This window comes from Chrysoperla carnea, chromosome 1 (genome assembly GCF_905475395.1).
Source record: "Chrysoperla carnea chromosome 1, inChrCarn1.1, whole genome shotgun sequence".
In the NCBI taxonomy this organism is placed as follows: domain Eukaryota; kingdom Metazoa; phylum Arthropoda; class Insecta; order Neuroptera; family Chrysopidae; genus Chrysoperla; species Chrysoperla carnea.
The window spans coordinates 8,603,885-8,617,279 of NC_058337.1; the positions used below are offsets into that span (position 1 = coordinate 8,603,885).

Genomic DNA, 13,395 nt, shown 5'->3' on the forward strand with positions numbered 1-13,395 from the left:
GAAAATCATAAGTTTGCACTGTCAATAACATTAAAAATTATTTTTCGTACTTAACAATGAATAAATGAATTAAATTAGTTAAAATAGGTTATTAATAATATTATTTAATATTAAATATGCTTAAAATGTACAAAAAATGATGTTAATCGTGAATCGCGTTAAGATGTCCATTATTAAAGCACCTTGAATTATCTGATATACAGGTTAGCCGTGCCTCTAATGGGGTCGGGTTAGCACAGGTCTGCGTGTTTTAAGCCCTTAAGTTACCCTGTGACCAATTTTTTTCACAATTTCTAAAGCAACAAATTTAATTAATTGTAATTTTTCAATAATTTTTATTTTGACACTTCCTATACTATTTCGGTACATGTAAGTAGTCATATTTTAAATAAAACGCATGATTTATTGTAATTTTTTTTTAAATGAAAGCGCTGCAGTCGGTTTGGCTACCCTCTCCACCTACTATGCTCCTTGCCAATAGTAAAGATCAACATTCAAACTCTGATCATTTCATTTAAATATAGCAGGCTACTTTAATACATAGTATAAAACAAAGTCGCTTTCTCTGTCCCTATGTCCTTATGTCCCTTTGTATGCTTAAATCTTTGAAACTACGCAACGGATTTTGATGCGGTTTTTTTTTAATAGATAGAGTGATTCAAGAGGAAGGTTTTTATGTATCATACATCCATATCATAGTAGAGTAAGGGGTTGAAATAGGGGTTGAAACGGATATGCTTCAAAAACTAAAAAAGTTGTACATCGATTAAGCTCAAATATTGACACGATATACAACCAGCTTCAAAGATCTATTGTTTTTATCTACTTTTAACCTTCGGAGGGTAGAAAGGTGTAGCGAGAAAGTGGGAAGGAATTATCGAATATTTACAAATATACCTAAGTGGGGTATCAAATAAAAGAGCATGACGTGTACATTACAAAACTGTTATCCCACGCAAGGAAATGTGGAGGGAGGGGTGCAAGTGGGGGTGTTGCCCAGCAAAGCGGGTAGTTCACAGCTAGTATATAATAATTAAACATAATACATTGTGAGATATGCCTAAACACTTGGTATTATGGTATTAATAGCTACATCAAAACGGAAAAGAATCATCTTACGCCATTAAAAATTCGCATATATTTGACTGTATTCTATTGAGTTGTGGTCTTGCCGTGATACATAGCTGTATTATTCTACTTGAAAGAAGAATAGTTTAGTGGTTATAAGTTTATTATAATACAAAGTTTACCGAATGGAAGAACAATGTGCATTAATTAATTATACTGTTGCTGTATGATCTAGGTAGGTAATTAATTAATCAACAATTTTCAATGTAGAAACAAAGCATCATAAATTCCATTAATAACAAATTATCAATAACTAAATGATAATGAAGCAAGATATATATATGTATATATATATATATATATATATATATATATATATATATATATATATATATATATATATATATATATATATATATAACAATTACAAAACATCAAGAGCTGCAGGGAAATAGTAAAAAAACAATTAAATCAAATCTGCACTACTAGTAATTAAATTCCTGAATCAAAATATATCTATACTAGCTGTGAACTAAACGCTTTGCTGGGCAACATCCCCACTTGCACCCCTCCCTCCACATTTCCTTGCGTGGGATAACAGTTTTGTAATGTACTCGTCATGCTCTTTTATTTGATACCCCACTTAGGTATATTTCTAAATATTCGATAATTCCCACTTTCTCGCTACACCTTTCTACCCTCCGAAGGTTAAAAGTAGATAAAAACAATAGATCTTTGAAGCTGGTTGTATATCGTGTCAATATTTGAGCTTAATCGATGCACAACTTTTTTATTTTTTGAAGCATATCCCTTTCAACCCCTATTTCAACCCCTTACTCTACTATAATATGGATGTATTATACATAAAAACCTTCCTCTTAAATCACTCTATCTATTAAAAAAAATCCAAATCAAAATCCGTTGCGTAGTTTCAAAGATTTAAGCGTACATAGGGACATAGGGACATAGGGACAGAAAAAGCGACTTTGTTTTATAATATTTAGTGATGATTTCCATGTAGTCTTTTCATATCTAACTAACGACGCCCAGTCCAAACCGTTAAGATGATCAATAAGATTTCCAACACTTAATTCTTCTTTACCGAAGCAGGATGCTCTAATTTGTCGCAAGGTGGGTCAGATACAAATAAAATGGAATATATCTTCCTCAACATTTTTATTGCATAAGGAGGATAATTTTATTTCCTTGTTGAATCTGTATTTGTTTAAATACAGCAACTCTTCTCTCATCTTAAATGCCCAGCTTGTAGAATTCGAGTTCAGCTCGTTTACATAATTGTTACAGCTTAATTGTTTGTACAGTGAGTTAATATGGACGTCGTTATTCAGTAAATCTGCTAGGTTTATATGATATACATTACAAATACAACCCCATTCCAGATAGAAATAATTTTCTGAATTATTCTTTTAGATAAAATATGTGGCAATCTATTCTCCGGAAGATGCAAACATTTTGTTATGTACTTTAAGTGCAGCTTCAAAGTGAAAATAAAGTTCGGTTGGGTATTTGTTTCAAAGTAAAGCATTTACTCCGGTACATTTTCAAGTAAATTCAGATATCACTTGATAAAGGAGATTCAATGCTGTTGTTATACTGATTGCCCCAAATCTGTGGCCCGTACGTGTGAATAGATCGAGATACCACTCGGTTTATTTCAAACTTTTTTAAGGATGCGATATCTTTGTTCAGTGTTATCCTTGCGAATGCATTAAGTGGTGCTAGCTTAGCTGTAGTAGCTCTATCTTTAAAGTGATTCTCTAAGGACAGTTTTGAGCTAAGTGTTTATAGGTATTTACAACTTCAATAGTTTTTGCATTTCCAAGTTTCATCCCTCGCAAGGTTTCCATAAATAATTATAATTTAAATACTTGAAAAACGAGAATATTGGCTTGCTAGCATGTTACTTTTGTCATTTGAAAATTATGCATTTAAATATTCAATGTCAGCGCATATTATTAGCTTTAAATTACGAAACAAATTTTCATGAATAAATTATAATGTATGGACACAGATGAATATATTACGTATTTATTTATTGTATGTACAGATTGCAAATAGAAAACTAATTCAAAAAAATATTTATCGGTGGTACCAGAATGGTTAACTGCTTTATTTATTACAAAATGAACTCCCCGCTTTATGTTTCTATCTATTGCCCTAAAATGGATGGCATCAAAATATTCCATACAAATATTTTATCTAGGTCCATGACTGATCGGCGAATTTTAAAGCTTGATATTCTTATAAAAAACGAATGTGTGCATAAATACTTTATCTAAAACTTTAGCTTGAAAGTACTACCACCTCTTTACAGAGGATGTAATCATAGCACTACTTCTTCAAAGTCACTTTAGTGTGTATACTACCTACGTGCAATGGCTGATTTCGGGTGCCGAAAGCTATGTTCTACTCAATTTAAAATTTAATAAAATTCATATAATCGAAGCAATAAAACCGAAAAAAACTACCTGACTGCACTGAAAAAATTTGCCTGAGTGTACTCAATAAACTCAAATTCATGCGAACGTTTTGTTTTCGATATATAAGCGTTTGAAAAAAATAAGTTTGGCTTTTTGCAGAAAATTCGTTTTTCAGGCAAATAAATACTATTTTGTGGTTCTGGTCAAAAATTTGATTTGAAATTAATATGATTTTATAACTTGGAATATTTTAAAATTTTGACTTTTCACATTTTTTACCTAACTGCACTGTTTTCAATATATAAGGGTTTGAAAAAAAGTAAGTTTTGCCGAAAATTCGTTATAAACAAAAATAAAGATTATTTTGTGGTTCTGGTAAAAAAGACTTGAAAACCATGTGATATTATATTTTGGGCGATTCTAAACACTTTTCGACTTTTAAAATATTTTACCACACCGCTCTTGATATAAAAGCGTTTGAAAAAAATGCATATGTAGCCTCAATTTCAGCAATACATAAAAAATTTATTTTTTTGAGCTTATTAATCACCTTTTTTTCAAACGCTTATATATCAAAAACGTTAAGGACAGGTAAAAAATGCCAAAAAGCAAAAAGTATTTAGAAGAGTCCAAGATATAATTTCTTACGGTTTTAAAATCAAATTTTCGACCAAAACCACAAAATAATTTTTATTTTCGAAAAAATCCCGTACTTTTTTTCAAGCGCTTATATATTTCAAATAAAAATTTTAACGCATACTTATTTTTCAAAAGCTTTTATATCGAAAACGGTGTGGTTTGGTAAAAATTTACAAGAGTCAAAAAATAGTCGAATCGTCCAAAATACAACATCTTATAGCTTTCCAATTATAACTTCTACCGGAACCTCAAAATAATATTTATAATCGTCAATTCACATTCCGGAAAAATCCACTTTTGTTTGCATATTTTAAAAGCATATATCTCGAAAACGGTGGCATTGGGAAAAAAATGCCAGGAGTCAAATATAAAATCCAATAGTTTTTTCTACTTGTTAAATAAAGAGAAGGTGATGTCCGGAATTTGGTTACTTTTGTCCCACTTTATGGACGTAAATCACAAGTTCGCATGAAGATGATTTTGTTGAGTAAAATCAGACAAATATTTTTCCCCGGCTTCTACGAAAACCAATTGGCGTAGAGTTTTCTTCTGGGTCAAAAGCTTCATTTACTAGAGTAATAGAAGATTGTTTTTGCACGCACTAAAATAATACATTCATTCATATACGTACATAATACATATATACAAATTTTATTACTAAATTTACGTGAACAAAATACTAAAATCTAAATATGTAATTGTTTCTGCTTACTATATCATCAATCTTGTATCTTGTATTTCAACGGCTTCAGGAAAAAAGGGAATTTATAATGATATGACTACAAAATAATAATAATGTATGGGTGAATCTGAAGTTTGAAAGGTATTCTCTTACTGAAAAGCTGTTCTTTTACTGGATAAGATTCAAAAAGGTTAACCGATTCGAATAATTATTTTTTTGGTATGTTTGTACCAGGCCAGTGCTCAAGAGAAGAGTTTTAGGGGTCAAAATTGATGAATCAGATATCCATGCATATTTTGAGCTCGATACATTCTTTGACTTTGTCATTGAGTCGAGAACTCCTAACAGAAAATCTGGATATTGGCGAGGATATGGAACTGATTGCTGCTGCGAAACATATTTTGATTGAAAGACGAGGCAACGTTGGAGAAGAAAAAACTTTTACTCGACTTCTTTTGCCGTGACATCTGAATCGACGAAATTCAACTTTGGCGAAAACGCATTGCCAGGCGGGGTGCCAAAAATTCACTCGAAGCATTCGATATTTGCAATAAAGATGTGTTTCCGAATATCTACCCATTGCTTCGCGTTCTGGCAGTTTTGCTTGTCACAACAGCGACGAATGAACGATCCTTTTCAACTTTGCATCGTTTCAAAAAATACCTTAGATCGACAATGTCTAAAGATCGACTAAACGGTTTAATCCTCGATCTATATACATACCGATGTAGAGATTGATGCACACAGAGGAAAATATTTTTTCTGTATCTCGCAGAATTAACTTATTGAATAACAGTGACTGAATACTACATTTTGAGCTAATTAAATGTTCTCTTACTCGAAAAACGCAAAATCTGTTTATTCGAGGTCCGATAATAATAATAAAAGATAGAGGACACGTAAAAGTTAAAATGTTTTGATACCCATCTGTGGCTATAAGATCCCTAAATAACGGGATATATGTTGACAAGGCCACCCTTTCAAGGTCTTGTTCCGCGTAGTACCTTTGAAATTTCTAAAGAGTGGCTTTTATTTTTGCTTGCGAAATGAAATCGCTATTTAGGATGTCGTCTGAGTTAACCAATTCGAGTAGGTTTTTTAATTGGGAGACCCAATTTAACTTAATCGGGACAATTTCGGAGGTGTTGGTTAAGTTTACAAGCTTTTTATAGCATAACTTTCGAAATCGCTCGTCATCCATGCGCATAATTTTTTTTAACCAAGAGAGAGCTGATTTAATTGCTTTTAAAGGCAATGGTGATATGTCTGTTTCTAAACTACATGATTTGGTGTATTCCTTGGCAGCTGGAGAAGTTCCCAAAAAACCCCACTTGGGTGGATTGAATTATGGATAAATAACGAAGACTCCATACTGGGGTACAATAGAGTAGGGTATTCAATACGCATTTATGGTTAAGCTGTATTTGAGAGACCTAAGAAATACACTTGAATTGGCCAAAGTAGTCATTACTGAACAGATATAGCTACCTTCCGCCTTTGTACCGAAGTCTCTAGCGCCTGGTGGAACAGGGAAGAACTTGTGAACGGTATTCCCAAGAAATTGAATCTGTTTCAAATTTAAGCACTTCACTTTTTGGACTTCTACCTCTGTTTTTAAATCTTATGATTTTTGATTAAATGTGATTGATTAAGCTATTATTTTTAGCATAAGAGGAAAGCAAGGAAATTTTCTTGGTCAGATTTGAATAGGCATCAGCCAAAATTACGAGATTATCAGCGTACAGATGCATTATAATTTCGTTGAGGCCATCGATATGTAGTCCAATTTTCGATGTCTATAATGAATGCTGAGAAAAGTCAAACTAATGTGGCCCCTCGTTTTGTAAATAGTGATGTTTACAAAAAAATGTTTCAAACAAAAGTTGTTTATTTTTTGAAAAGTTGTTTATAATTTGATCAATTTTGTACTTCTCTTGATATTCGAGAATTTATAAACTTTTTACTCGTCCTTTATATAATAAATAAACTTCTATACTAAAATATGTAAGCTTTAGCATTATCATTAATTCTTTTTTTAAATTTATTTACTTAAATTTTGGAGTTTCTGCTTTGATAAAATTAACATAACAAATATGAACAATAAAATCCCGTTTTAATACCAATCAGCTTAAGGCATCATAAACTAGATTAACTTTCATTCTAGATGCCTTGTATCCGACCAAAATAATAGGTAAACTGATTTGCGCATATTAAGCATATTTGCTATCCGGTTACCTAGCTGATGTTTTGGTAAACTGTCTTTAACATTCTCACTAAACATCAGCCACGTATGTGTTCGTTGCAAAAAAATTGTTTTGCATGTTTGGGTTTCCACTCTGGTTCCGGCATTTGTTAGAGTACCCTTGAATCTTTATTTTCCGCTACAGAAAACTCACGTTCGCAAGTAATACTTGTATGTCACTCTTTCTCTATAAATGTAATTATGATTATTTTGACGTTACCAATCATTCGCATTAAGTCCTGCTGTTATAACTTGAATCACCCTGTATACAGCCTGTATTTAGTTTAAATGTGTATACAAACAATTTCAATTATTCTATTACTACAGGAAATATAGAAGCTAGTTACACTTGTCCATAATAAACTAAATTACAGGAGTTATTTTATTATATAAATTGGTTTAGTATCACGTACTGAATGTAAATGCAAAAATCCTTACAAAAATAGGCGTGGGAAGTGCCTCTATTTTAAAGAAAACCGTTTAAGGTTATATCTCCATAGCCGCGCGTTTATTGTAGAGAATTAAACTACTTACTTTTTTTGTATATTAATTTTTTTTTTGTATTACTAACCGTTTATGACTTATACGACTATGACGATTTACTTATAGTCTAAGATCCCAATTAGGATCGACCTTCACCCATCTGTTTACCGAATGGAAGTTATTTTTTATGAAATATAAAATGTTAACAAATATCCCTGCAATGGGTTGCCTAGAAAAATGTGGTCAAGACTATTTTTAGTGAAAATATCAAGAGTAAAATTATTTGAAATTTTTCAGACCTACATATCTAACGAATATTGATCTACTCGAAAGTAAAAGCCATAAAGAATATGCAGCAGCTATGCTGTCTGCCTCTTTTCGTTCACTATTATCGCATTTATACAAGTTGTGAATAGAAATTAGTTCACCTGTTTATTCATTGACTCACATATCTAAATAAAGATAATTTTATTGCAAATACGGTGCTATATGATTGTCCACAAAATATCAGTCAAAAAATAATGTTTACAAGCTTTCCCAGTTTTGATATTTTTATTAAAAGTTGTCTGGACCATATTTTTTAAGGCAACCCACAACAGGGATATTTGTAAATATTTTAAATTTCATAAAAAATAACTTTCATTCGGCAAACAGATGGGTGAAGATCGACCTTATTTCGGATCTTGTACTATTATTGACTATTTGATCGGTATGTCTTCTTATATTTGTTTAAACAAGATAATGATACTAACTTTTAAATCGACAAATTTACAGCATTTAATCTAAAAATTTTTTTCTAAAATTAATATTTATGAAGTTATAACAGTTTAATGCGTTTAATGTTGCAACCACCGGGTGCAAAATTAATAAAAAAGAAGTATACATACTACATAGCGTAATGATAAAAATTCAATAAATATATGAAATATGTTGACATTAGTGACATAATTAGCAATAAATAGTTTATCTTTTTACCTGCTAAAGCAGCGACCACCCCTTAAAATTTTAAAGATAAAAAAAAAAAAATTGACTAACAGGAAATTTAATTATCTACAAAATAGGTTTTTACCATTTTTTTTTACCACAAAAACGGTTTTTTCTTAAAATGGAGGCACTTTCCTCGCCTATTTTAGTAAGGTTTAAACAATAAAATAACATAAAATAACTCCTGTAATTTAATGCAGAAAAAAATTCTCTGTAGTCTGAAGTATATCTCAATCTCAAGCAGACGTTCTGTTTTGTTTCTACTCTTACGTTACACCATACAATTGTATGTATGTAAGTAGGAATAGTATAACCACATGGTGACTTGAATGGGATAGATTAAATACATTTATTTCAAAATACAACAAACAAGTAAAAACAAACAATTGACTGTGTTAATTGTTGAAATACCATGTATAGGTAGTGTTGCTTACAGTGTCACGTTACACATACCTACATACATGTCACACATACATAACTGATTTTCCCATATAATACATAGTTTACAATTAGCGCTCTCATGGGTAAACAGTGATGTTTATGAAAAAATGTTTCAAACAAAAGTTGTTTATTTTTTTATGAACCACTCCATCACAAACTGGTCACTTTAGTTACCTTCACCTTGTCCCACGCTGGCTTTATAAGCCGCAATCTACCTGCTCTTACGGATGCAGGTTATTACTGTTGTTACTCTCGACTTACCGTGTCATTCAATTTACGTTTACTATGTTTGTTAGAATCAAATATTAAGAATTTTTTCAATTTGTAGTAGGTTGAGTTGAAAGTTCAGATTTCCGTATCTTAAAAAATTCAATTTCAAATCGATATTGCTACAAGTAACGAAAATATGAGGATGTCTTCATCTTAAATGCGACACACTGTACAAATTAAGTTTAACCACATTATTTAAATAATGTGTAAATTTCGTGCTAGAAACGTTTCATTAAAAGTATTAAGTAGATACTCTAGGGGGAAAAAATGAAGAAAATTATTGTTAATTTTTAGATAATGCGTATAAACGTAAACTAGGGGGGAAAACAACTTGAAAATGATTGATTTTATTTCAAAGAAGAATAATATTGTTAATTTTACGACGGTAATGCGTTCAAACGAGCCGTGCCGTATCAACGTTATCTATTTTGATTAAGTTTAAATTTATACTATAAACGTTATACAATCATTTTCAATTTCAAAAGAAAAAATATTCTAATCCCGTTAGAATAAATATGCAAATATTTTGTTTTTGAATTTTCGAATAGAATCATTATTAATTTTTATTATAATAAGTAATAAAATATATTTGTTTATAATCTTACAGCGATTATAACAAATTAAGTTCAGTATGTAATTAACAAAAATAAATAACAAGAGCGATTCAATAAGAATTAATAAATGTTTAAGAATTAATAAATTTAACAAAGATCAAAATCCAAAAAAACAGACACAAAATAAAACTTTTTAGTATTTGCTAATATTAATTAAAGTATAATTACTCGTCCAATACAAATGCAAGGAACCCAAAAGCCCACACTGTTAATCTAAAAATGTCATTTATTTTTTCAATACACTCAATATAAAAGATATGATAGAGATCATTGACGTTGGAAATTCTATCAAGATATTTGTCCAAATATTGTGATCTATAACTTGTAAATAAAGGGCAACGAAAAAAAAGAGTTTTTTTAAGTCATCCGGTTCTTCAAATTGGGCAATTTTGGTTACTGTTTAACTCGTACTTGAGACCATTTACAAGCAAACGGAAACGACACTGGCTAGCGATACTTATTTAGCAAATTGTTTGTATATTGCAGTAGAATAAATGTCGATACATGCTGTAAGAGCTCATGAAGCTTAAGTTTGTATCCTTTCAATACCGTAATCATCGATTTTCTGATAGTGCTGATAGATTGATTGTTCCAAAGATCCAGGTTGTCAGACAATGCAGAACTGTTTGCAATAGGGAATATTCATGAAATTTAAATTTGGTTCAAATATTTTTTTTCCGTAACTTTATTGGCTGGATATTTCAACTAAACCATTATTTAAGTAATTAATATCTTTTTAATTATTTAAAATTAATTAACAAAAGTGCAAATTTAGCGAGAGAAATTCAAAATTTCTAAAACGGACATAACGTCATAGTATTGGTTTGTCAAATTCGTTGACATACTGTTTGGTATTAATTACTTATATTTTATATGGTATTACATTGAATTATATTATTCTACGGCTTTTTATTAGAGGTTTTATTCAAGGTTGAATTTCTAGTTTTTTAATTTAGGTTTGATTTGTAATTTATTATTTTAAACGTCAAAAAATACTCGAATGGGCTTGAGCACAAGTATCACGCTCATTGGCCAGCACTAGTCAACTGATGGAAGTTGATTGGCTAGCGCCACTGATACTACAATTTGACAGATACTGTGAACAGTATAAATTGTAAATACACGAAAGTAACATTGTGCAATCCACCACCAAATTAGCAAAGAGTAACATTCACTATCTAATTCTTACTGATGCTAATCCCCTCAGTGGTCGGTGGCGGTCCATCAATTTTCAAAATGCCTGTTTCTATATTAATACAAATTCGAAAAAAATTACTATTATTATCCCCCCAAACTTGTCTCAAAATACGTATTTTTGAATTATCTTCAACTTTCCTACTGAATATTATCAGCAAAATTAATAGTTTTCCAAAAAAAACCCCAAACCGCTTTTTGGGGACAAAAAAAATCGTTCTGGGACAAATTTTTGTGCAACTTTTTTTGATGTTTGTTTTTGATAACATCAAAAGTTCAAAAAAGTTTTCAAATCTCAAAAAAGGTTTTTTCCCAAATAGAAGTACTGAACTTAAATATAAAAATAGTGTTAAGAATATCTACGTATTGTGAGAAAATGTGATTAAGACGCTATATGTACGGCCATGGTTATCGTAGTGAGATAAAGCATGTAGGTATACTTCATTCGACCGTGTGACATTCCAAGCATCGACTTGTTTTACTGCCTCTCTTGTTTAAGCCCATATAAGTATTTGTGGCTGCTATATAGAATATTTTAGTTTAAAAATATAAAAGTATAGTTGAGAATATCTACACTGTCAAAAAAATTTTCATACCAAATATATATCGTTTGATTCGAGTTCTTCATGCGTTCGGATAGAGACAAATACTCTATATGATAAGATGGAACGCCTCTAGGTTTGAAAACTATTCCTGATTCAATAATCAGTTTCTAACGGCCAAGAAACGCTGAAATCCATTTAAAAAAGAAAATGATTTAAATGGTATTACGTGTAATTTGCATGGAACCAAAGTTAATTGAAAGAAATTACATTGTTTTATGTGAAAGTTTAAAATTATTTAACTAGAAAAATGAAATTCTTAGTGTAAATGAATAAATAATACGCTATTTCAATAATTTTTTATGCTTTCATTAAATACTAATCATGCACTTAAGAAAAAAATGCCTAGATTGAGATTAAATTTAAGGTATTAAATCAGATTGGTGTAATCTTCTACGCGTTGATCTTATCTATACAGCCGAGAAGCCATACTTTCTGTCGGCAAAAAACATGATTTTATATTAAATCCGCGAATAGTACACAAAGTTGAAACATCGTAAAATGAAACAGTGTTACTCCAAGTTGAGATAAGGATATATAATACATTCGATATTCGTTGTGTGCGTAGTCATGGTAGGGACAATAAAATCGATGCCAGCGCTTTAAGTGAAAAATTTTGGAGTTAAAGGGGGCTGTTATGACTAATTTGCAATTCTTTACATGTTAATGTAATAGAAATGTCAAATTAAAATTATTGAAAAAAACGAATTAATTAAACTTAATGCATTAAAAATTGTGAAAATAAGAAATCAAATTGAACAAATATTATTTTTCAAATGTAAATTATCATAATTATTTATTTAAATTTGTGAAACAAGAATATTAAATTTTAAATGTAAGTCTTAAATGCAATCCATACAATTATATATGCATCCATACAATTCTATAATTAGAGTAGTCTATCGTTACCATGGAAACGAAACTCACGCACGGAGCGAATAGGCATATGGAATTAAAAAAATTTTTTCACTACTACATATCCAAATCGTATGCTCACGAGCAATACACAAATAGTATGATCTATATCTGAGAAAGAACCATGAGAGAATAAAAATTCTTTCAAATGAGAGTGGCTAATACTTTCAAAGTACTCTTCAATTTTTTATACTACAATTTAAAAGAATATTAAAATTAATTATTATTAATATTTAAAATCATTATTAATAAGTAAGTACTAAAATAAGTAAACTTTTCGGTTTTATTAGGTATATATTTATTTTTGCTAAATATTTCTATCTTTGACGTAAAAAGCTTCGTCATTTGATGCAGTGATATGAGTTTCTTGGCCCAAGAAACTATTCGTTTTCTACAATACGACTCATTGTTGTAGGAAATCACAGAATAGTTTTACTAAATTAAATGATATTATCTAAGCCTAAGAAAAGTGAATTTCTTAACACAAACAACTTAATTTTGAATCAAACGATATAGGTTTTACATCAAAAAAACCTGTCAAACCCCGGAGACGTTTGACTCTAGATTCCCATTTTTTACAGTGTACGTATTTCGAAATATATATGCCAGGCCATGGTTATTGTAGCGAAATAAATGTATATACTTCAGTCAACCGTGTAGTATTCCAGGAAGCGACTTTCTTCCTTGTTTCAGTCCGTATAAAGTATTTTTGGCTACTATCATATATTCAATACATTATTCTAAGGAATGTTAGGCAAATTTAATTTAATCAAAATTGGTCTAGTACTTTTTGTGTGATGCGGGGACAGACACATAAACA

The 13,395-nt window shown here is 30.4% G+C and overlaps 1 protein-coding gene across 1 annotated transcript in view; it reads right to left on the minus strand.

The window, feature by feature from the left end:
- Positions 1-13,395, minus strand: part of LOC123290688 (putative gustatory receptor 28a) — a 132,797-nt gene that overhangs the window by 886 nt on the left and 118,516 nt on the right. The gene's annotated exons all lie outside the window — the stretch shown is intronic.